At 43.9% G+C, this 23646-nt stretch overlaps 1 long non-coding RNA gene across 1 annotated transcript in view; it reads left to right on the top strand.

Moving 5' to 3' along the window:
• LOC137218072 (uncharacterized) overlaps nt 1-22279 on the top strand; it is a 123912-nt gene extending 101633 nt beyond the window's left edge. The window contains exon 3 of the long non-coding RNA XR_010940434.1: nt 22235-22279. This is a non-coding gene — a long non-coding RNA (uncharacterized lncRNA). The remainder of the gene's footprint in view (nt 1-22234) is intronic.
• Nucleotides 22280-23646: the final 1367 nt, after the last annotated feature.

Below are 23646 nucleotides of genomic sequence, written 5' to 3'. Positions count from 1 at the left end.
AGTTGGTTTTCTAAATTTGAGACCCTGTTCTGTTCTGTAATTCAGTTCCTGTGTAGCCAAGTTTACATTCCGTGTATTAGTGATATCTTATGATGTTTCTTTTTCTGTGTGACTTATTTCAGTTAGAATCATCGTACCTGAATCCACTCGTTATGCTGCTACGGGCCTGGTGACATAGATTTCATTGCTGAGTGATACTGCATTGTACGTAAGTTCCACAAGTTCTTTATCCATTTTTCACTTTCTGTGATGTTGAACTTGTACGGTAATCGAGGTTCTTGTAAACAGAGGCGTCCCAAACTTTGGGGTGGCTGTGTCTTTTTGATTTTAATTTCCCTAAGCTATAGGACCATAAGTGGAAGTGCCCTAGGCTCTGTTGCTTTGTTGTTTAGATGTTTCAGGAAACACCATAAACTTCTCCCGAGTGTCTGTTGGCAATTTACATCCTGCCCATCAGCATAACAAGGCTCCCAGTTCTCCATGGCCTGTCCTGCCTTTCTGGATTTTACACTTTTTTCAGATGGCCCTTTTGACCGGGGGGAAGTGAGACTTCATTGTAGTGCAGATTTCCTTTGCAAGCTTGGTTGGTTGGCCAAAAAGGGCGTATGCGTTTTTTCCTGAATATATTCAGGAAAAAAAGGATACGCCCTTTTTGGCCAAGTGCATCATTGTGGACGTTCTGCCTCTTTTCCTATGCTTTCAATGCAATTCCAGTCTACCTCCTGAAATCGGTTTCCTGCAATTCTGCCCCGCTTTCAAGTCCTCTTGGCAGCCTTACTTCGGTATATTTTTGGACGATAGCTGTCATTTATAACTCTGCAGGTTTGTGAATTACAGTGCCCGTGAGCTCCTTTCTTCAACTCGCTTTCTTGTGACCTGGCCGCAACACCGCAGCATGGCTTCAGGCCCTAATCTGGTTCCGGCACGGCACGCTGAGCCTTTGGTTAATTCCTCTTCCTGGTGGGAAATGAGAGTTAAATTTGCCCGTCCAGACACCTCCAGCTAGTCTCTCATTGGTTCTCGCTATTCCTGTTCATCTTCCGCAGAAATTGCAAACTGGGCCAAACAGGAGGTTAAAGGGACTGACTCTCCAAGTCGGGAGAGTGTTAGTAAAGCGTCTGGAATGTTGCACCCGAGTACCAGGGTACGAAAACTGAGACATATGTGAACACGTCTCCCGATCACAGCGTTGATCATACTCTAGGTTCCACATGCATGTTTTAGCTGCAGGAAGAATACCTTAAACCTGGGTAGTTGAAACCCGTGGAATGGGTACCATGCAATATGACTTCAAAGGGTCTTCATTTGCTCACCGAACCTCTCCAATCCTATCACTGCTGCGTTTATGCCCCTGTACACACGCTTGATTCTCTTTCGGAGACATAGCAATCCATAGGTTTTAAGATACTTACTAGTCAGGTACATTCTTAGGCGTTTAATATGCGGTGTTGAGTCCATTTCGTTGAGCAAGGAGTAGCTCTTGTCTATTCCATATTTGGCTTAAGGAACTTTATCTGTGCTCATTTCAATCTCTGGTTTTATGCAGCACCCCAACTCACCTTTCCCCTTAAGCAAGCATAAGTTGGTTTTCTAAATTTGAGACCCTGTTCTGTTCTGTAATTCAGTTCCTGTGTAGCCAAGTTAAATTCCGTGTATTAGTGATATCTTATGATGTTTCTTTTTCTGTGTGACTTATTTCAGTTAGAATCATCATACCTGAATCCACTCATTGTGCTGCTAAGGGCCTGATGACATAGATTTCATTGCTGAGTGATATTGCTTTGTAAGTAAATACCACAACTTCTTTATCCATTTTTCACTTTCTGTGATACTGAACTTGGACGGTAAATGAGGTTCTTGTAAACAGAGGCGTCCCAAACTTTGGGGTGGCTGTGTCTTTTTGATTTTAATTTCCCTAAGCTATAGGACCATAAGTGGAAGTGCCCTAGGCTCTGTTGATTTGTTTTTTAGATGTTTCAGGAAACACCATACACTTCTCCCTAGTGTCTGTTGGCAATTTACATCCTGCCCATCAGCATAACAAGGCTCCCAGTTCTCCTTGGCCTGTCCTGCCTTTCTGGAATTTACACTTTTTTCAGATGGCCCTTTTGACCGGGGGGAAGTGAGACTTCATTGTAGTGCAGATTTCCTTTGCAAGCTTGCTTGGTTGGCCAAAAAGGGCGTATGCGTTTTTTCCTGGATATATTCAGGAAAAAACACATACGCCCTTTTTGGCCAAGTGCATCATTGTGGACGTTCTGCCTCTTTTCCTATGCTTTCAATGCAATTCCAGTCTACCTCCTGAAATCGGTTTCCTGCAATTCTGCCCCGCTTTCAAGTCCTCTTGGCAGCCTTACTTCAGTGTATTTTTGGACGATAGCTGTCATTTATAACTCTGCAGGTTTGTGAATTAAATTGCCCCTGAGCTCCTTCCTTCAACTCGCTTTCTTGTGAGCTGGCCGCAACACCGCAGCATGGCTTCAGGCCCTAATCTGGTTCCGGCACGGCACGCTGAGCCTTTGGTTAATTCCTCTTCCTGGTGGGAAATGAGAGTTAAATTTGCCCGTCCAGACACCTCCAGCTAATCTCTCATTGGTTCTCGCTATTCCTGTTCATCTTCCGCAGAAATTGCAAACTGGGCCCAACAGGAGGTTAAAGGGACTGACTCTCCAAGTCGGGAGAGTGTTAGTAAAGCGTCTGGAATGTTGCACCCGAGTACCAGGGTACGAAAACTGAGACATATTTGAACACGTCTCCCGATCACATGGTTGATCATACTCTAGGTTCCACATGCATGTTTTAGCTGAAGGAAGTATACATTAAACCTGGGTAGTTGAAACACGTGGAATGGGTACCATGCAATATGACTTCAAAGGGTCTTCATTTGCTCACCGAACCTCTCCAATCCTATCACTGCTGCGTTTATGCCCCTGTACACATGCTTGATTCTCTTTCGGAGACATAGCAATCCATAGGTTTTAAGATACTTACTAGTCAGGTACATTCTTAGGCGTTTAATATGCGGTGTTGAGTCCATTTCGTTGAGCAAGGAGTAGCTCTTGTCTATTCCATATTTGGCTTAAGGAACTTTATCTGTGCTCATTTCAATCTCTGGTTTTATGCAGCACCCCAACTCACGTTTCCCGTTAAGCAAGCATAAGTTGGTTTTCTAAATTTGAGACCCTGTTCTGTTCTGTAATTCAGTTCCTGTGTAGCCAAGTTTACATTCCATGTATTACTGATATCTTATGATGTTTCTTTTTCTGTGTGACTTATTTCAGTTAGAATCATCATACCTGAATCCACTCATTGTGCTGCTAAGGGCCTGATGACATAGATTTCATTGCTGAGTGATATTGCTTTGTAAGTAAATACCACCACTTCTTTATCCATTTTTCACTTTCTGCGATGTTGAACTTGTACTGTAAACGAGGTTCTTGTAAACAGAGCCGTCCCAAACTTTGGGGTGGCTGTGTCTTTTTGATTTTAATTTCCCTAAGCTATAGGACCATAAGTGGAAGTGCCCTAGGCTCTGTTGCTGTGTTTTTTAGATGTTTCAGGAAACACCAAACACTTCTCCCGAGTGTCTGTTGGCAATTTACATCCCGCCCATCAGCATAACAAGGCTCCCAGTTCTCCATGGCCTGTCCTGCCTTTCTGGATTTTACACTTTTTTCAGATGGCCCTTTTGACCGGGGGGAAGTGAGACTTCATTGTAGTGCAGATTTCCTTTGCAAGCTTGCTTGGTTGGCCAAAAAGGGCGTATGCGTTTTTTCCTGAATATATTCAGGAAAAAACGCATACGCCCTTTTTGGCCAAGTGCATCATTGTGGACGTTCTGCCTCTTTTCCTATGCTTTCAATGCAATTCCAGTCTACCTCCTGAAATCGGTTTCCTGCAATTCTGCCCCGCTTTCAAGTCCTCTTGGCAGCCTTACTTCAGTGTATTTTTGGACGATAGCTGTCATTTATAACTCTGCAGGTTTGTGAATTACATTGCCCCTGAGCTCCTTTCTTCAACTCGCTTTCTTGTGAGCTGGCCGCAACACCGCAGCATGGCTTTAGGCCCTAATCTGGTTCCGGCACGGCACACTGAGCCTTTGGTTAATTCCTCTTCCTGGTGGGAAATGAGAGTTAAATTTGCCCGTCCAGACACCTCCAGCTAATCTCTCATTGGTTCTCGCTATTCCTGTTCATCTTCCGCAGAAATTGCAAACTGGGCCAAACAGGAGGTTAAAGGCACTGACTCTCCAAGTCGGGAGAGTGTTAGTAAAGCGTCTGGAATGTTGCACCCGAGTACCAGGGTACGAAAACTGAGACATATTTGAACACGTCTCCCGATCACATGGTTGATCATACCCTAGGTTCCACATGCATGTTTTAGCTGAAGGAAGAATACCTTAAACCTGGGTAGTTGAAACCCGTGGAATGGGTACCATGCAATATGACTTCAAAGGGTCTTCATTTGCTCACCGAACCTCTCCAATCCTATCACTGCTGCGTTTATGCCCCTGTACACATGCTTGATTCTCTTTCGGAGACATAGCAATCCATAGGTTTTAAGATACTTACTAGTCAGGTACATTCTTAGGCGTTTAATATGTGGTGTTGAGTCCATTTCGTTGAGCAAGGAGTAGCTCTTGTCTATTCCATATTTGGCTTAAGGAACTTTATCTGTGCTCATTTCAATCTCTGGTTTTATGCAGCACCCCAACTCACCTTTCCCCTTAAGCAAGCATAAGTTGGTTTTCTAAATTTGAGACCCTGTTCTGTTCTGTAATTCAGTTCCTGTGTAGCCAAGTTAAATTCCGTGTATTAGTGATATCTTATGATGTTTCTTTTTCTGTGTGACTTATTTTAGTTAGAATCATCGTACCTGAATCCACTCGTTATGCTGCTACGGGCCTGGTGACATAGATTTCATTGCTGAGTGATACTGCATTGTACGTAAGTACCACAAGTTCTTTATCCATTTTTCACTTTCTGTGATGTTGAACTTGTACGGTAATCGAGGTTCTTGTAAACAGAGGCGTCCCAAACTTTGGGGTGGCTGTGTCTTTTTGATTTTAATTTCCCTAAGCTATAGGACCATAAGTGGAAGTGCCCTAGGCTCTGTTGCTTTGTTTTTTAGATGTTTCAGGAAACACCATAAACTTCTCCCGAGTGTCTGTTGGCAATTTACATCCCGCCCATCAGCATAACAAGGCTCCCAGTTCTCCATGGCCTGTCCTGCCTTTCTGGATTTTACACTTTTTTCAGATGGCCCTTTTGACCGGGGGGAAGTGAGACTTCATTGTAGTGCAGATTTCCTTTGCAAGCTTGCTTGGTTGGCCAAAAAGGGCGTATGCGTTTTTTCCTGAATATATTCAGGAAAAAACGCATACGCCCTTTTTGGCCAAGTGCATCATTGTGGACGTTCTGCCTCTTTTCCTATGCTTTCAATGCAATTCCAGTCTACCTCCTGAAATCGGTTTCCTGCAATTCTGCCCCGCTTTCAAGTCCTCTTGGCAGCCTTACTTCAGTATATTTTTGGACGATAGCTGTCATTTATAACTCTGCAGGTTTGTGAATTACAGTGCCCCTGAGCTCCTTTCTTCAACTCGCTTTCTTGTGAGCTGGCCGCAACACCGCAGGATGGCTTCAGGCCCTAATCTGGTTCCGGCACGGCACGCTGAGCCTTTGGTTAATTCCTCTTTCTGGTGGGAAATGAGAGTTAAATTTGCCCGTGCAGACACCTCCAGCTAGTCTCTCATTGGTTCTCGCTATTCTTGTTCATCTTCCGCAGAAATTACAAACTGGGCCAAACAGGAGGTTAAAGGGACTGACTCTCCAAGTCGGGAGAGTGTTAGTAAAGCGTCTGGAATGTTGCACCCGAGTACCAGGGTACGAAAACTGAGACATATGTGAACACGTCTCCCGATCACATGGTTGATCATACTCTAGGTTCCACATGCATGTTTTAGCTGCAGGAAGAATACCTTAAACCTGGGTAGTTGAAACCCGTGGAATGGGTACCATGCAATATGACTTCAAAGGGTCTTCATTTGCTCACCGAACCTCTCCAATCCTATCACTGCTGCGTTTATGCCCCTGTACACATGCTTGATTCTCTTTCGGAGACATAGCAATCCATAGGTTTTAAGATACTTACTAGTCAGGTACATTCTTAGGCGTTTAATATGCGGTGTTGAGTCCATTTCGTTGAGCAAGGAGTAGCTCTTGTCTATTCCATATTTGGCTTAAGGAACTTTATCTGTGCTCATTTCAATCTCTGGTTTTATGCAGCACCCCAACTCACCTTTCCCCTTAAGCAAGCATAAGTTGGTTTTCTAAATTTGAGACCCTGTTCTGTTCTGTAATTCAGTTCCTGTGTAGCCAAGTTAAATTCCGTGTATTAGTGATATCTTATGATGTTTCTTTTTCTGTGTGACTTATTTCAGTTAGAATCATCGTACCTGAATCCACTCATTATGCTGCTACGGGCCTGGTGACATAGATTTCATTGCTGAGTGATACTGCATTGTACGTAAGTACCACAAGTTCTTTATCCATTTTTCACTTTCTGTGATGTTGAACTTGTGCGGTAATCGAGGTTCTTGTAAACAGAGGCGTCCCAAACTTTGGGGTGGCTGTGTCTTTTTGATTTTAATTTCCCTAAGCTATAGGACCATAAGTGGAAGTGCCCTAGGCTCTGTTGCTTTGTTTTTTAGATGTTTCAGGAAACACCATAAACTTCTCCCGAGTGTCTGTTGGCAATTTACATCCCGCCCATCAGCATAACAAGGCTCCCAGTTCTCCATGGCCTGTCCTGCCTTTCTGGATTTTACACTTTTTTCAGATGGCCCTGTTGACCGGGGGGAAGTGAGACTTCATTGTAGTGCAGATTTCCTTTGCAAGCTTGCTTGGTTGGCCAAAAAGGGCGTATGCGTTTTTTCCTGAATATATTCAGGAAAAAACGCATACGCCCTTTTTGGCCAAGTGCATCATTGTGGACGTTCTGCCTCTTTTCCTATGCTTTCAATGCAATTCCAGTCTACCTCCTGAAATCGGTTTCCTGCAATTCTGCCCCGCTTTCAAGTCCTCTTGGCAGCCTTACTTCAGTATATTTTTGGACGATAGCTGTCATTTATAACTCTGCAGCTTTGTGAATTACAGTGCCCCTGAGCTCCTTTCTTCAACTCGCTTTCTTGTGAGCTGGCCGCAACACCGCAGGATGGCTTCAGGCCCTAATCTGGTTCCGGCACGGCACGCTGAACCTTTGGTTAATTCCTCTTCCTGGTGGGAAATGAGAGTTAAATTTACCCGTCCAGACACCTCCAGCTAGTCTCTCATTGGTTCTCGCTATTCCTGTTCATCTTCCGCAGAAATTGCAAACTGGGCCAAACAGGAGGTTAAAGGGACTGACTCTCCAAGTCGGGAGAGTGTTAGTAAAGCGTCTGGAATGTTGCACCCGAGTACCAGGGTACGAAAACTGAGACATATTTGAACACGTCTCCCGATCACATGGTTGATCATACTCTAGGTTCCACATGCATGTTTTAGCTGAAGGAAGAATACCTTAAACCTGGGTAGTTGAAACCCGTGGAATGGGTACCATGCAATATGACTTCAAAGGGTCTTCATTTGCTCACCGAACCTCTCCAATCCTATCACTGCTGCGTTTATGCCCCTGTACACATGCTTGATTCTCTTTCAGAGACATAGCAATCCATAGGTTTTAAGATACTTACTAGTCAGGTACATTCTTAGGCGTTTAATATGCGGTGTTGAGTCCATTTCGTTGAGCAAGGAGTAGCTCTTGTCTATTCCATATTTGGCTTAAGGAACTTTATCTGTGCTCATTTCAATCTCTGGTTTTATGCAGCACCCCAACTCACGTTTCCCGTTAAGCAAGCATAAGTTGGTTTTCTAAATTTGAGACCCTGTTCTGTTCTGTAATTCAGTTCCTGTGTAGCCAAGTTTACATTCCGTGTATTACTGATATCTTATGATGTTTCTTTTTCTGTGTGACTTATTTCAGTTAGAATCATCGTACCTGAATCCACTCATTGTGCTGCTAAGGGCCTGATGACATAGATTTCATTGCTGAGTGATATTGCTTTGTAAGTAAATACCACAACTTCTTTATCCATTTTTCACTTTCTGCGATGTTGAACTTGTACTGTAAACGAGGTTCTTGTAAACAGAGCCGTCCCAAACTTTGGGGTGGCTGTGTCTTTTTGATTTTAATTTCCCTAAGCTATAGGACCATAAGTGGAAGTGCCCTAGGCTCTGTTGCTGTGTTTTTTAGATGTTTCAGGAAACACCAAACACTTCTCCCGAGTGTCTGTTGGCAATTTACATCCCGCCCATCAGCATAACAAGGCTCCCAGTTCTCCATGGCCTGTCCTGCCTTTCTGGATTTTACACTTTTTTCAGATGGCCCTTTTGACCGGGGGGAAGTGAGACTTCATTGTAGTGCAGATTTCCTTTGCAAGCTTGCTTGGTTGGCCAAAAAGGGCGTATGCGTTTTTTCCTGAATATATTCAGGAAAAAACGCATACGCCCTTTTTGGCCAAGTGCATCATTGTGGACGTTCTGCCTCTTTTCCTATGCTTTCAATGCAATTCCAGTCTACCTCCTGAAATCGGTTTCCTGCAATTCTGCCCCGCTTTCAAGTCCTCTTGGCAGCCTTACTTCAGTGTATTTTTGGACGATAGCTGTCATTTATAACTCTGCAGGTTTGTGAATTACATTGCCCCTGAGCTCCTTTCTTCAACTCGCTTTCTTGTGAGCTGGCCGCAACACCGCAGCATGGCTTTAGGCCCTAATCTGGTTCCGGCACGGCACGCTGAGCCTTTGGTTAATTCCTCTTCCTGGTGGGAAATGAGAGTTAAATTTGCCCGTCCAGACACCTCCAGCTAATCTCTCATTGGTTCTCGCTATTCCTGTTCATCTTCCGCAGAAATTGCAAACTGGGCCAAACAGGAGGTTAAAGGCACTGACTCTCCAAGTCGGGAGAGTGTTAGTAAAGCGTCTGGAATGTTGCACCCGAGTACCAGGGTACGAAAACTGAGACATATTTGAACACGTCTCCCGATCACATGGTTGATCATACCCTAGGTTCCACATGCATGTTTTAGCTGAAGGAAGAATACCTTAAACCTGGGTAGTTGAAACCCGTGGAATGGGTACCATGCAATATGACTTCAAAGGGTCTTCATTTGCTCACCGAACCTCTCCAATCCTATCACTGCTGCGTTTATGCCCCTGTACACATGCTTGATTCTCTTTCGGAGACATAGCAATCCATAGGTTTTAAGATACTTACTAGTCAGGTACATTCTTAGGCGTTTAATATGTGGTGTTGAGTCCATTTCGTTGAGCAAGGAGTAGCTCTTGTCTATTCCATATTTGGCTTAAGGAACTTTATCTGTGCTCATTTCAATCTCTGGTTTTATGCAGCACCCCAACTCACCTTTCCCCTTAAGCAAGCATAAGTTGGTTTTCTAAATTTGAGACCCTGTTCTGTTCTGTAATTCAGTTCCTGTGTAGCCAAGTTAAATTCCGTGTATTAGTGATATCTTATGATGTTTCTTTTTCTGTGTGACTTATTTTAGTTAGAATCATCGTACCTGAATCCACTCATTATGCTGCTACGGGCCTGGTGACATAGATTTCATTGCTGAGTGATACTGCATTGTACGTAAGTACCACAAGTTCTTTATCCATTTTTCACTTTCTGTGATGTTGAACTTGTACGGTAATCGAGGTTCTTGTAAACAGAGGCGTCCCAAACTTTGGGGTGGCTGTGTCTTTTTGATTTTAATTTCCCTAAGCTATAGGACCATAAGTGGAAGTGCCCTAGGCTCTGTTGCTTTGTTTTTTAGATGTTTCAGGAAACACCATAAACTTCTCCCGAGTGTCTGTTGGCAATTTACATCCCGCCCATCAGCATAACAAGGCTCCCAGTTCTCCATGGCCTGTCCTGCCTTTCTGGATTTTACACTTTTTTCAGATGGCCCTTTTGACTGGGGGGAAGTGAGACTTCATTGTAGTGCAGATTTCCTTTGCAAGCTTGCTTGGTTGGCCAAAAAGGGCGTATGCGTTTTTTCCTGAATATATTCAGGAAAAAACGCATACGCCCTTTTTGGCCAAGTGCATCATTGTGGACGTTCTGCCTCTTTTCCTATGCTTTCAATGCAATTCCAGTCTACCTCCTGAAATCGGTTTCCTGCAATTCTGCCCCGCTTTCAAGTCCTCTTGGCAGCCTTACTTCAGTATATTTTTGGACGATAGCTGTCATTTATAACTCTGCAGGTTTGTGAATTACAGTGCCCCTGAGCTCCTTTCTTCAACTCGCTTTCTTGTGAGCTGGCCGCAACACCGCAGGATGGCTTCAGGCCCTAATCTGGTTCCGGCACGGCACGCTGAACCTTTGGTTAATTCCTCTTCCTGGTGGGAAATGAGAGTTAAATTTACCCGTCCAGACACCTCCAGCTAGTCTCTCATTGGTTCTCGCTATTCCTGTTCATCTTCCGCAGAAATTGCAAACTGGGCCAAACAGGAGGTTAAAGGGACTGACTCTCCAAGTCGGGAGAGTGTTAGTAAAGCGTCTGGAATGTTGCACCCGAGTACCAGGGTACGAAAACTGAGACATATTTGAACACGTCTCCCGATCACATGGTTGATCATACTCTAGGTTCCACATGCATGTTTTAGCTGAAGGAAGAATACCTTAAACCTGGGTAGTTGAAACCCGTGGAATGGGTACCATGCAATATGACTTCAAAGGGTCTTCATTTGCTCACCGAACCTCTCCAATCCTATCACTGCTGCGTTTATGCCCCTGTACACATGCTTGATTCTCTTTCAGAGACATAGCAATCCATAGGTTTTAAGATACTTACTAGTCAGGTACATTCTTAGGCGTTTAATATGCGGTGTTGAGTCCATTTCGTTGAGCAAGGAGTAGCTCTTGTCTATTCCATATTTGGCTTAAGGAACTTTATCTGTGCTCATTTCAATCTCTGGTTTTATGCAGCACCCCAACTCACGTTTCCCGTTAAGCAAGCATAAGTTGGTTTTCTAAATTTGAGACCCTGTTCTGTTCTGTAATTCAGTTCCTGTGTAGCCAAGTTTACATTCCGTGTATTACTGATATCTTATGATGTTTCTTTTTCTGTGTGACTTATTTCAGTTAGAATCATCGTACCTGAATCCACTCATTGTGCTGCTAAGGGCCTGATGACATAGATTTCATTGCTGAGTGATATTGCTTTGTAAGTAAATACCACAACTTCTTTATCCATTTTTCACTTTCTGCGATGTTGAACTTGTACTGTAAACGAGGTTCTTGTAAACAGAGCCGTCCCAAACTTTGGGGTGGCTGTGTCTTTTTGATTTTAATTTCCCTAAGCTATAGGACCATAAGTGGAAGTGCCCTAGGCTCTGTTGCTGTGTTTTTTAGATGTTTCAGGAAACACCAAACACTTCTCCCGAGTGTCTGTTGGCAATTTACATCCCGCCCATCAGCATAACAAGGCTCCCAGTTCTCCATGGCCTGTCCTGCCTTTCTGGATTTTACACTTTTTTCAGATGGCCCTTTTGACCGGGGGGAAGTGAGACTTCATTGTAGTGCAGATTTCCTTTGCAAGCTTGCTTGGTTGGCCAAAAAGGGCGTATGCGTTTTTTCCTGAATATATTCAGGAAAAAACGCATACGCCCTTTTTGGCCAAGTGCATCATTGTGGACGTTCTGCCTCTTTTCCTATGCTTTCAATGCAATTCCAGTCTACCTCCTGAAATCGGTTTCCTGCAATTCTGCCCCGCTTTCAAGTCCTCTTGGCAGCCTTACTTCAGTGTATTTTTGGACGATAGCTGTCATTTATAACTCTGCAGGTTTGTGAATTACATTGCCCCTGAGCTCCTTTCTTCAACTCGCTTTCTTGTGAGCTGGCCGCAACACCGCAGCATGGCTTTAGGCCCTAATCTGGTTCCGGCACGGCACGCTGAGCCTTTGGTTAATTCCTCTTCCTGGTGGGAAATGAGAGTTAAATTTGCCCGTCCAGACACCTCCAGCTAATCTCTCATTGGTTCTCGCTATTCCTGTTCATCTTCCGCAGAAATTGCAAACTGGGCCAAACAGGAGGTTAAAGGCACTGACTCTCCAAGTCGGGAGAGTGTTAGTAAAGCGTCTGGAATGTTGCACCCGAGTACCAGGGTACGAAAACTGAGACATATTTGAACACGTCTCCCGATCACATGGTTGATCATACCCTAGGTTCCACATGCATGTTTTAGCTGAAGGAAGAATACCTTAAACCTGGGTAGTTGAAACCCGTGGAATGGGTACCATGCAATATGACTTCAAAGGGTCTTCATTTGCTCACCGAACCTCTCCAATCCTATCACTGCTGCGTTTATGCCCCTGTACACATGCTTGATTCTCTTTCGGAGACATAGCAATCCATAGGTTTTAAGATACTTACTAGTCAGGTACATTCTTAGGCGTTTAATATGTGGTGTTGAGTCCATTTCGTTGAGCAAGGAGTAGCTCTTGTCTATTCCATATTTGGCTTAAGGAACTTTATCTGTGCTCATTTCAATCTCTGGTTTTATGCAGCACCCCAACTCACCTTTCCCCTTAAGCAAGCATAAGTTGGTTTTCTAAATTTGAGACCCTGTTCTGTTCTGTAATTCAGTTCCTGTGTAGCCAAGTTAAATTCCGTGTATTAGTGATATCTTATGATGTTTCTTTTTCTGTGTGACTTATTTTAGTTAGAATCATCGTACCTGAATCCACTCATTATGCTGCTACGGGCCTGGTGACATAGATTTCATTGCTGAGTGATACTGCATTGTACGTAAGTACCACAAGTTCTTTATCCATTTTTCACTTTCTGTGATGTTGAACTTGTACGGTAATCGAGGTTCTTGTAAACAGAGGCGTCCCAAACTTTGGGGTGGCTGTGTCTTTTTGATTTTAATTTCCCTAAGCTATAGGACCATAAGTGGAAGTGCCCTAGGCTCTGTTGCTTTGTTTTTTAGATGTTTCAGGAAACACCATAAACTTCTCCCTAGTGTCTGTTGGCAATTTACATCCCGCCCATCAGCATAACAAGGCTCCCAGTCCTCCATGGCCTGTCCTGCCTTTCTGGATTTTACACTTTTTTCAGATGGCCCTTTTGACCGGGGGGAAGTGAGACTTCATTGTAGTGCAGATTTCCTTTGCAAGCTTGCTTGGTTGGCCAAAAAGGGCGTATGCGTTTTTTCCTGAATATATTCAGGAAAAAACGCATACGCCCTTTTTGGCCAAGTGCATCATTGTGGACGTTCTGCCTCTTTTCCTATGCTTTCAATGCAATTCCAGTCTACCTCCTGAAATCGGTTTCCTGCAATTCTGCCCCGCTTTCAAGTCCTCTTGGCAGCCTTACTTCAGTATATTTTTGGACGATAGCTGTCATTTATAACTCTGCAGGTTTGTGAATTACAGTGCCCCTGAGCTCCTTTCTTCAACTCGCTTTCTTGTGAGCTGGCCGCAACACCGCAGGATGGCTTCAGGCCCTAATCTGGTTCCGGCACGGCACGCTGAACCTTTGGTTAATTCCTCTTCCTGGTGGGAAATGAGAGTTAAATTTACCCGTCCAGACACCTCCAGCTAGTCTCTCATTGGTTCTCGCTATTCCTGTTCATCTTCCGCAGAAATTGCAAACTGGGCCAAACAGGAGGTTAAAGGGACTGACTCTCCAAGTCGGGAGAGTGTTAGTAAAGCGTCTGGAATGTTGCACCCGAGTACCAGGGTACGAAAACTGAGACATATTTGAACACGTCTCCCGATCACATGGTTGATCATACTCTAGGTTCCACATGCATGTTTTAGCTGAAGGAAGAATACCTTAAACCTGGGTAGTTGAAACCCGTGGAATGGGTACCATGCAATATGACTTCAAAGGGTCTTCATTTGCTCACCGAACCTCTCCAATCCTATCACTGCTGCGTTTATGCCCCTGTACACATGCTTGATTCTCTTTCAGAGACATAGCAATCCATAGGTTTTAAGATACTTACTAGTCAGGTACATTCTTAGGCGTTTAATATGCGGTGTTGAGTCCATTTCGTTGAGCAAGTAGTAGCTCTTGTCTATTCCATATTTGGCTTAAGGAACTTTATCTGTGCTCATTTCAATCTCTGGTTTTATGCAGCACCCCAACTCACGTTTCCCGTTAAGCAAGCATAAGTTGGTTTTCTAAATTTGAGACCCTGTTCTGTTCTGTAATTCAGTTCCTGTGTAGCCAAGTTTACATTCCGTGTATTACTGATATCTTATGATGTTTCTTTTTCTGTGTGACTTATTTCAGTTAGAATCATCGTACCTGAATCCACTCATTGTGCTGCTAAGGGCCTGATGACATAGATTTCATTGCTGAGTGATATTGCTTTGTAAGTAAATACCACCACTTCTTTATCCATTTTTCACTTTCTGCGATGTTGAACTTGTACTGTAAACGAGGTTCTTGTAAACAGAGCCATCCCAAACTTTGGGGTGGCTGTGTCTTTTTGATTTTAATTTCCCTAAGCTATAGGACCATAAGTGGAAGTGCCCTAGGCTCTGTTGCTGTGTTTTTTAGATGTTTCAGGAAACACCAAACACTTCTCCCGAGTGTCTGTTGGCAATTTACATCCCGCCCATCAGCATAACAAGGCTCCCAGTTCTCCATGGCCTGTCCTGCCTTTCTGGATTTTACACTTTTTTCAGATGGCCCTTTTGACCGGGGGGAAGTGAGACTTCATTGTAGTGCAGATTTCCTTTGCAAGCTTGCTTGGTTGGCCAAAAAGGGCGTATGCGTTTTTTCCTGAATATATTCAGGAAAAAACGCATACGCCCTTTTTGGCCAAGTGCATCATTGTGGACGTTCTGCCTCTTTTCCTATGCTTTCAATGCAATTCCAGTCTACCTCCTGAAATCGGTTTCCTGCAATTCTGCCCCGCTTTCAAGTCCTCTTGGCAGCCTTACTTCAGTGTATTTTTGGACGATAGCTGTCATTTATAACTCTGCAGGTTTGTGAATTACATTGCCCCTGAGCTCCTTTCTTCAACTCGCTTTCTTGTGAGCTGGCCGCAACACCGCAGCATGGCTTTAGGCCCTAATCTGGTTCCGGCACGGCACGCTGAGCCTTTGGTTAATTCCTCTTCCTGGTGGGAAATGAGAGTTAAATTTGCCCGTCCAGACACCTCCAGCTAATCTCTCATTGGTTCTCGCTATTCCTGTTCATCTTCCGCAGAAATTGCAAACTGGGCCAAACAGGAGGTTAAAGGCACTGACTCTCCAAGTCGGGAGAGTGTTAGTAAAGCGTCTGGAATGTTGCACCCGAGTACCAGGGTACGAAAACTGAGACATATTTGAACACGTCTCCCGATCACATGGTTGATCATACCCTAGGTTCCACATGCATGTTTTAGCTGAAGGAAGAATACCTTAAACCTGGGTAGTTGAAACCCGTGGAATGGGTACCATGCAATATGACTTCAAAGGGTCTTCATTTGCTCACCGAACCTCTCCAATCCTATCACTGCTGCGTTTATGCCCCTGTACACATGCTTGATTCTCTTTCGGAGACATAGCAATCCATAGGTTTTAAGATACTTACTAGTCAGGTACATTCTTAGGCGTTTAATATGCGGTGTTGAGTCCATTTCGTTGAGCAAGGAGTAGTTCTTGTCTATTCCATATTTGGCTTAAGGAACTTTATCTGTGCTCATTTCAATCTCTGGTTTTATGCAGCACCCCAACTCACCTTTCCCCTTAAGCAAGCATAAGTTGGTTTTCTAAATTTGAGACCCTGTTCTGTTCTGTAATTCAGTTCCTGTGTAGCCAAGTTAAATTCCGTGTATTAGTGATATCTTATGATGTTTCTTTTTCTGTGTGACTTATTTCAGTTAGAATCATCATACCTGAATCCACTCATTGTGCTGCTAAGGGCCTGATGACATAGATTTCATTGCTGAGTGATATTGCTTTGTAAGTAAATACCACAACTTCTTTATCCATTTTTCACGTTCTGTGATACTGAACTTGGACGGTAAACGAGGTTCTTGTAAACAGAGGCGTCCCAAACTTTGGGGTGGCTGTGTCTTTTTTATTTTAATTTCCCTAAGCTATAGGACCATAATTGGAAGTGCCCTAGGCTCTGTTGCTTTGTTTTTTAGATGTTTCAGGAAACACCATACACTTCTCCCCAGTGTCTGTTGGCAATTTACATCCCGCCCATCAGCATAACAAGGCTCCCAGTTCTCCTTGGCCTGTCCTGCCTTTCTGGAATTTACACTTTTTTCTGATGGCCCTTTTGACCTGGGGGAAGTGAGACTTTATTGTAGTGCAGATTTCCTTCTCAAGTTTCCTTGGTTGGCCAAAAAGGGCGTATGCGTTTTTTCCTGAATATATTCAGGAAAAAACGCATACGCCCTTTTTGGCCAAGTGCATCATTGTGGACGTTCTGCCTCTTTTCCTATGCTTTCAATGCAATTCCAGTCTACCTCCTGAAATCGGTTTCCTGCAATTCTGCCCCGCTTTCAAGTCCTCTTGGCAGCCTTACTTCGGTATATTTTTGGACGATAGCTGTCATTTATAACTCTGCAGGTTTGTGAATTACAGTGCCCCTGAGATCCTTTCTTCAACTCGCTTTCTTGTGACCTGGCCGCAACACCGCAGGATGGCTTCAGGCCCTAATCTGTTTCCGGCACGGCACGCTGAGCCTTTGGTTAATTCCTCTTCCTGGTGGGAAATGAGAGTTAAATTTGCCCGTCCAGACACCTCCAGCTAGTCTCTCATTGGTTCTCGCTATTCTTGTTCATCTTCCGCAGAAATTACAAACTGGGACAAACAGGATGTTAAAGGGACTGACTCTCCAAGTCGGGAGAGTGTTAGTAAAGCGTCTGGAATGTTGCACCCGAGTACCAGGGTACGAAAACTGAGACATATGTGAAAACGTCTCCCGATCACATGGTTGATCATACTCTAGGTTCCACATGCATGTTTTAGCTGAAGGAAGAATACCTTAAACCTGGGTAGTTGAAACCCGTGGAATGGGTACCATGCAATATGACTTCAAAGGGTCTTCATTTGCTCACCGAACCTCTCCAATCCTATCACTGCTGCGTTTATGCCCCTGTACACATGCTTGATTCTCTTTCGGAGACATAGCAATCCATAGGTTTTAAGATACTTACTAGTCAGGTACATTCTTAGGCGTTTAATATGCGGTGTTGAATCCATTTCGTTGAGCAAGGAGTAGCTCTTGTCTATTCCATATTTGGCTTAAGGAACTTTATCTGTGCTCATTTCAATCTCTGGTTTTATGCAGCACCCCAACTCACCTTTCCCCTTAAGCAAGCATAAGTTGGTTTTCTAAATTTGAGACCCTGTTCTGTTCTGTAATTCAGTTCCTGTGTAGCCAAGTTAAATTCCGTGTATTAGTGATATCTTATGATGTTCCTTTTTCTGTGTGACTTATTTCAGTTAGAATCATCATACCTGAATCCACTCATTGTGCTGCTAAGGGCCTGATGACATAGATTTCATTGCTGAGTGATATTGCTTTGTAAGTAAATACCACAACTTCTTTATCCATTTTTCACTTTCTGTGATACTGAACTTGGACGGTAAACGAGGTTCTTGTAAACAGAGGCGTCCCAAACTTTGGGGTGGCTGTGTCTTTTTGATTTTAATTTCCCTAAGCTATAGGACCATAAGTGGAAGTGCCCTAGGCTCTGTTGCTTTGTTTTTTAGATGTTTCAGGAAATACCATACACTTCTCCCTAGTGTCTGTTGGCAATTTACATCCCGCCCATCAGCATAACAAGGCTCCCAGTTCTCCTGGGCCTGTCCTGCCTTTCTGGAATTTACACTTTTTTCAGATGGCCCTTTTGACCGGGGGGAAGTGAGACTTTATTGTAGTGCAGATTTCCTTTGCAAGTTTGCTTGGTTGGCCAAAAAGGGCGTATGCGTTTTTTCCTGAATATATTCAGGAAAAAACGCATACGCCCTTTTTGGCCAAGTGCATCATTGTGGACGTTCTGTCTCTTTTCCTATGCTTTCAATGCAATTCCAGTCTACCTCCTGAAATCGGTTTCCTGCAATTCTGCCTCGCTTTCAAGTCCTCTTGGCAGCCTTACTTCAGTATATTTTTGGACGATAGCTGTCATTTATAACTCTGCAGGTTTGTGAATTACATTGCCCCTGAGCTCCTTTCTTCAACTCGCTTTCTTGTGACATGGCCGCAACACCGCAGCATGGCTTCAGGCCCTAATCTGGTTCCGGCACGGCACGCTGAACTTTTGGTTAATTCCTCTTCCTGGTGGGAAATGAGAGTTAAATTTACCCATCCAGACACCTCCAGCTAGTCTCTCATTGGTTCTCGCTATTCCTGTTCATCTTCCGCAGAAATTGCAAACTGGGCCAAACAGGAGGTTAAAGGGACTGACTCTCCAAGTCGGGAGAGTGTTAGTAAAGCGTCTGGAATGTTGCACCCGAGTACCAGGGTACGAAAACTGAGACATATTTGAACACGTCTCCCGATCACATGGTTGATCATACTCTAGGTTCCACATGCATGTTTTAGCTGAAGGAAGAATACCTTAAACCTGGGTAGTTGAAACCCGTGGAATGGGTACCATGCAATATGACTTCAAAGGGTCTTCATTTGCTCACCGAACCTCTCCAATCCTATCACTGCTGCGTTTATGCCCCTGTACACATGCTTGATTCTCTTTCGGAGACATAGCAATCCATAGATTTTAAGATACTTACTAGTCAGGTACATTCTTAGGCGTTTAATATGCGGTGTTGAGTCCATTTCGTTGAGCAAGGAGTAGCTCTTGTCTATTCCATATTTGGCTTAAGGAACTTTATCTGTGCTCATTTCAATCTCTGGTTTTATGCAGCACCCCAACTCACGTTTCCCGTTAAGCAAGCATAAGTTGGTTTTCTAAATTTGAGACCCTGTTCTGTTCTGTAATTCAGTTCCTGTGTAGCCAAGTTTACATTCCGTGTATTACTGATATCTTATGATGTTTCTTTTTCTGTGTGACTTATTTCAGTTAGAATCATCGTACCTGAATCCACTCATTGTGCTGCTACGGGCCTGATGACATAGATTTCATTGCTGAGTGATATTGCTTTGTAAGTAAATACCACAACTTCTTTATCCATTTTTCACTTTCTGCGATGTTGAACTTGTACTGTAAACGAGGTTCTTGTAAACAGAGCCATCCCAAACTTTGGGGTGGCTGTGTCTTTTTGATTTTAATTTCCCTAAGCTATAGGACCATAAGTGGAAGTGCCCTAGGCTCTGTTGCTTTGTTTTTTAGATGTTTCAGGAAACACCATACACTTCTCCCGAGTGGCTGTTAGCAATTTACATCCCGCCCATCAGCATAACAAGGCTCCCAGTTCTCCTTGGCCTGTCCTGCCTTTCTGGAATTTACACTTTTTTCAGATGGCCCTTTTGACCTGGGGGAAGTGAGACTTTATTGTAGTGCAGATTTCCTTCTCAAGTTTCCTTGGTTGGCCAAAAAGGGCGTATGCGTTTTTTCCTGAATATATTCAGGAAAAAACGCATACGCCCTTTTTGGCCAAGTGCATCATTGTGGACGTTCTGCCTCTTTTCCTATGCTTTCAATGCAATTCCAGTCTACCTCCTGAAATCGGTTTCCTGCAATTCTGCCCCGCTTTCAAGTCCTCTTGGCAGCCTTACTTCAGTATATTTTTGGACGATAGCTGTCATTTATAACTCTGCAGCTTTGTGAATTACATTGCCCCTGAGCTCCTTTCTTCAACTCGCTTTCTTGTGAGCTGGCCGCAACACCGCAGGATGGCTTCAGGGCCTAATCTGGTTCCGGCACGGCACGCTGAACCTTTGGTTAATTCCTCTTCCTGGTGGGAAATGAGAGTTAAATTTACCCGTCCAGACACCTCCAGCTAGTCTCTCATTGGTTCTCGCTATTCCTGTTCATCTTCCGCAGAAATTGCAAACTGGGCCAAACAGGAGGTTAAAGGGACTGACTCTCCAAGTCGGGAGAGTGTTAGTAAAGCGTCTGGAATGTTGCACCCGAGTACCAGGGTACGAAAACTGAGACATATTTGAACACGTCTCCCGATCACATGGTTGATCATACTCTAGGTTCCACATGCATGTTTTAGCTGAAGGAAGAATACCTTAAACCTGGGTAGTTGAAACCCGTGGAATGGGTACCATGCAATATGACTTCAAAGGGTCTTCATTTGCTCACCGAACCTCTCCAATCCTATCACTGCTGCGTTTATGCCCCTGTACACATGCTTGATTCTCTTTCGGAGACATAGCAATCCATAGGTTTTAAGATGCTTACTAGTCAGGTACATTCTTAGGCATTTAATATGGGGTGTTGAGTCCATTTCGTTGAGCAAGGAGTAGCTCTTGTCTATTCCATATTTGGCTTAAGGAACTTTATCTGTGCTCATTTCAATCTCTGGTTTTATGCAGCACCCCAACTCACCTTTCCCCTTAAGCAAGCATAAGTTGGTTTTCTAAATTTGAGACCCTGTTCTGTTCTGTAATTCAGTTCCTGTGTAGCCAAGTTTACATTCCGTGTATTACTGATATCTTATGATGTTTCTTTTTCTGTGTGACTTATTTCAGTTAGAATCATCATACCTGAATCCACTCCTTGTGCTGCTACGGGCCTGATGACATAGATTTCATTGCTGAGTGATACTGCATTGTACGTAAGTACCACAAGTTCTTTATCCATTTTTCACTTTCTGTGATATTGAACTTGTACGGTAAACGAGGTTCTTGTAAACAGAGGCGTCCCAAACTTTGGGGTGCTGTGTCTTTTTGATTTTAATTTCCCTAAGCTATAGGACCATAAGTGGAAGTGCCCTAGGCTCTGTTGCTTTGTTTTTCAGATGTTTCAGGAAACACCATACACTTCTCCCGAGTGTCTGTTGGCAATTTACATCCCGCCCATCAGCATAACAAGGCTTCCAGTTCTCCATGGCCTGTGCTGCCTTTCTGGATTTTACACTTTTTTCAGATGGCCCTTTTGATCGGGGGGAAGTGAGACTTCATTGTAGTGCAGATTTCCTTTGCAAGCTTGCTTGGTTGGCCAAAAAGGGCGTATGCGTTTTTTCCTGAATATATTCAGGAATAAACGCATATGCCCTTTTTGGCCAAGTGCATCATTGTGGACGTTCTGCCTCTTTTCCTATGCTTTCAATGCAATTCCAGTCTACCTCCTGAAATCGGTTTCCTGCAATTCTGCCCCGCTTTCAAGTCCTCTTGGCAGCCTTACTTCAGTATATTTTTGGACGATAGCTGTCATTTATAACTCTGCAGGTTTGTGCATTACAGTGCCCCTGAGCTCCTTTCTTCAACTCGCTTTCTTGTGAGCTGGCCGCAACACCGCAGGATGTCTTCAGGCCCTAATCTGGTTCTGGCACGGCACGCTGAGCCTTTGGTTATTTCCTCTTCCTGGTGGGAAATGAGAGTTAAATTTGCCCGTTCAGACACCTCCAGCTAGTCTCTCATTGGTTCTCCCTATTCCTGTTCATCTTCCGCAGAAATTGCAAACTGGGCCAAACAGGAGGTTAAAGGCGTTGACTCTCCAAGTGGGGAGAGTGTTAGTAAAGCGTCTGGAATGTTGCACCCGAGTACCAGGGGAGGAAAACTGAGACATATTTGAACACGTCTCCCGTTCACACGGTTGATCATACTCTGGGTTCCACATGCATGTTTTAGCTGAAGGAAGAATACCTTAAACCTGGAGAGTTGAGACCCGTGGAATGGGTACCATGCAATATGATTTCAAAGGGTCTTCATTTGCTCACCGAACCTCTCCAATCCTATCACTGCTGCGTTTATGCCCCTGTACACACGCTTGATTCTCTTTTGGAGACTTAGCAATCCATAGGTTTTAAGATACTTACTAGTCAGGTACATTCTTAGGCGTTTAATATGGGGTGTTGAGTCCATTTCGTTGAGCAAGGAGTAGCTCTTGTCTATTCCATATTTGGCTTAAGGAACTTTATCTGTGCTCATTTCAATCTCTGGTTTTATGCAGCACCCCAACTCACCTTTCCCCTTAAGCAAGCATAAGTTGGTTTTCTAAATTTGAGACCCTGTTCTGTTTTGGAATTCAGTTCCTGTGTAGCCAAGTTTACATTCCGTGTATTAGTGATATCTTATGATGTTTCTTTTTCTGTGTGACTTATTTCAGTTAGAATCATCATACCTGAATCCACTCATTATGCTGCTACGGGCCTGATGACATAGATTTCATTGCTGAGTGATACTGCATTGTACGTAAGTACCACAAGTTCTTTATCCATTTTTCACTTTCTGTGATGTTGAACTTGTACGGTAAACGAGGTTCTTGTAAACAGAGGCGTCCCAAACTTTGGGGTGGCTGTGTCTTTTTGATTTTAATTTCCCTAAGCTATAGGACCATAAGTGGAAGTGCCCTAGGCTCTGTTGCTTTGTTTTTTAGATGTTTCAGGAAACACCATACACTTCTCCCGAGTGTCTGTTGGCAATTTACATCCCGCCCATCAGCATAACAAGGCTTCCAGTTCTCCATGGCCTGTGCTGCCTTTCTGGATTTTACACTTTTTTCAGATGGCCCTTTTGACCGGGGGGAAGTGAGACTTCATTGTAGTGCAGATTTCCTTTGCAAGCTTGCTTGGTTGGCCAAAAAGGGCGTATGCGTTTTTTCCTGAATATATTCAGGAAAAAACGCATATGCCCTTTTTGGCCAAGTGCATCATTGTGGACGTTCTGCCTCTTTTCCTATGCTTTCAATGCAATTCCAGTCTACCTCCTGAAATCGGTTTCCTGCAATTCTGCCCTTCTTTCAAGTCCTCTTGGCAGCCTTACTTCAGTATATTTTTGGACGATAGCTGTCATTTATAACTCTGCAGGTTTGTGCATTACAGTGCCCCTGAGCTCCTTTCTTCAACTCGCTTTCTTGTGAGCTGGCCGCAACACCGCAGGATGTCTTCAGGCCCTAATCTGGTTCTGGCACGGCACGCTGAGCCTTTGGTTATTTCCTCTTCCTGGTGGGAAATGAGAGTTAAATTTGCCCGTTCAGACACCTCCAGCTAGTCTCTCATTGGTTCTCCCTATTCCTGTTCATCTTCCGCAGAAATTGCAAACTGGGCCAAACAGGAGGTTAAAGGCGTTGACTCTCCAAGTGGGGAGAGTGTTAGTAAAGCGTCTGGAATGTTGCACCCGAGTACCAGGGGAGGAAAACTGAGACATATTTGAACACGTCTCCCGTTCACACGGTTGATCATACTCTGGGTTCCACATGCATGTTTTAGCTGAAGGAAGAATACCTTAAACCTGGAGAGTTGAGACCCGTGGAATGGGTACCATGCAATATGATTTCAAAGGGTCTTCATTTGCTCACCGAACCTCTCCAATCCTATCACTGCTGCGTTTATGCCCCTGTACACACGCTTGATTCTCTTTTGGAGACTTAGCAATCCATAGGTTTTAAGATACTTACTAGTCAGGTACATTCTTAGGCGTTTAATATGGGGTGTTGAGTCCATTTCGTTGAGCAAGGAGTAGCTCTTGTCTATTCCATATTTGGCTTAAGGAACTTTATCTGTGCTCATTTCAATCTCT

The sequence above is a fragment of the Pseudorca crassidens genome, unplaced genomic scaffold (genome assembly GCF_039906515.1).
Source record: "Pseudorca crassidens isolate mPseCra1 unplaced genomic scaffold, mPseCra1.hap1 Scaffold_157, whole genome shotgun sequence".
Lineage (NCBI taxonomy): Eukaryota > Metazoa > Chordata > Mammalia > Artiodactyla > Delphinidae > Pseudorca > Pseudorca crassidens.
This window is presented reverse-complemented; position numbering and strand designations above follow the sequence as displayed.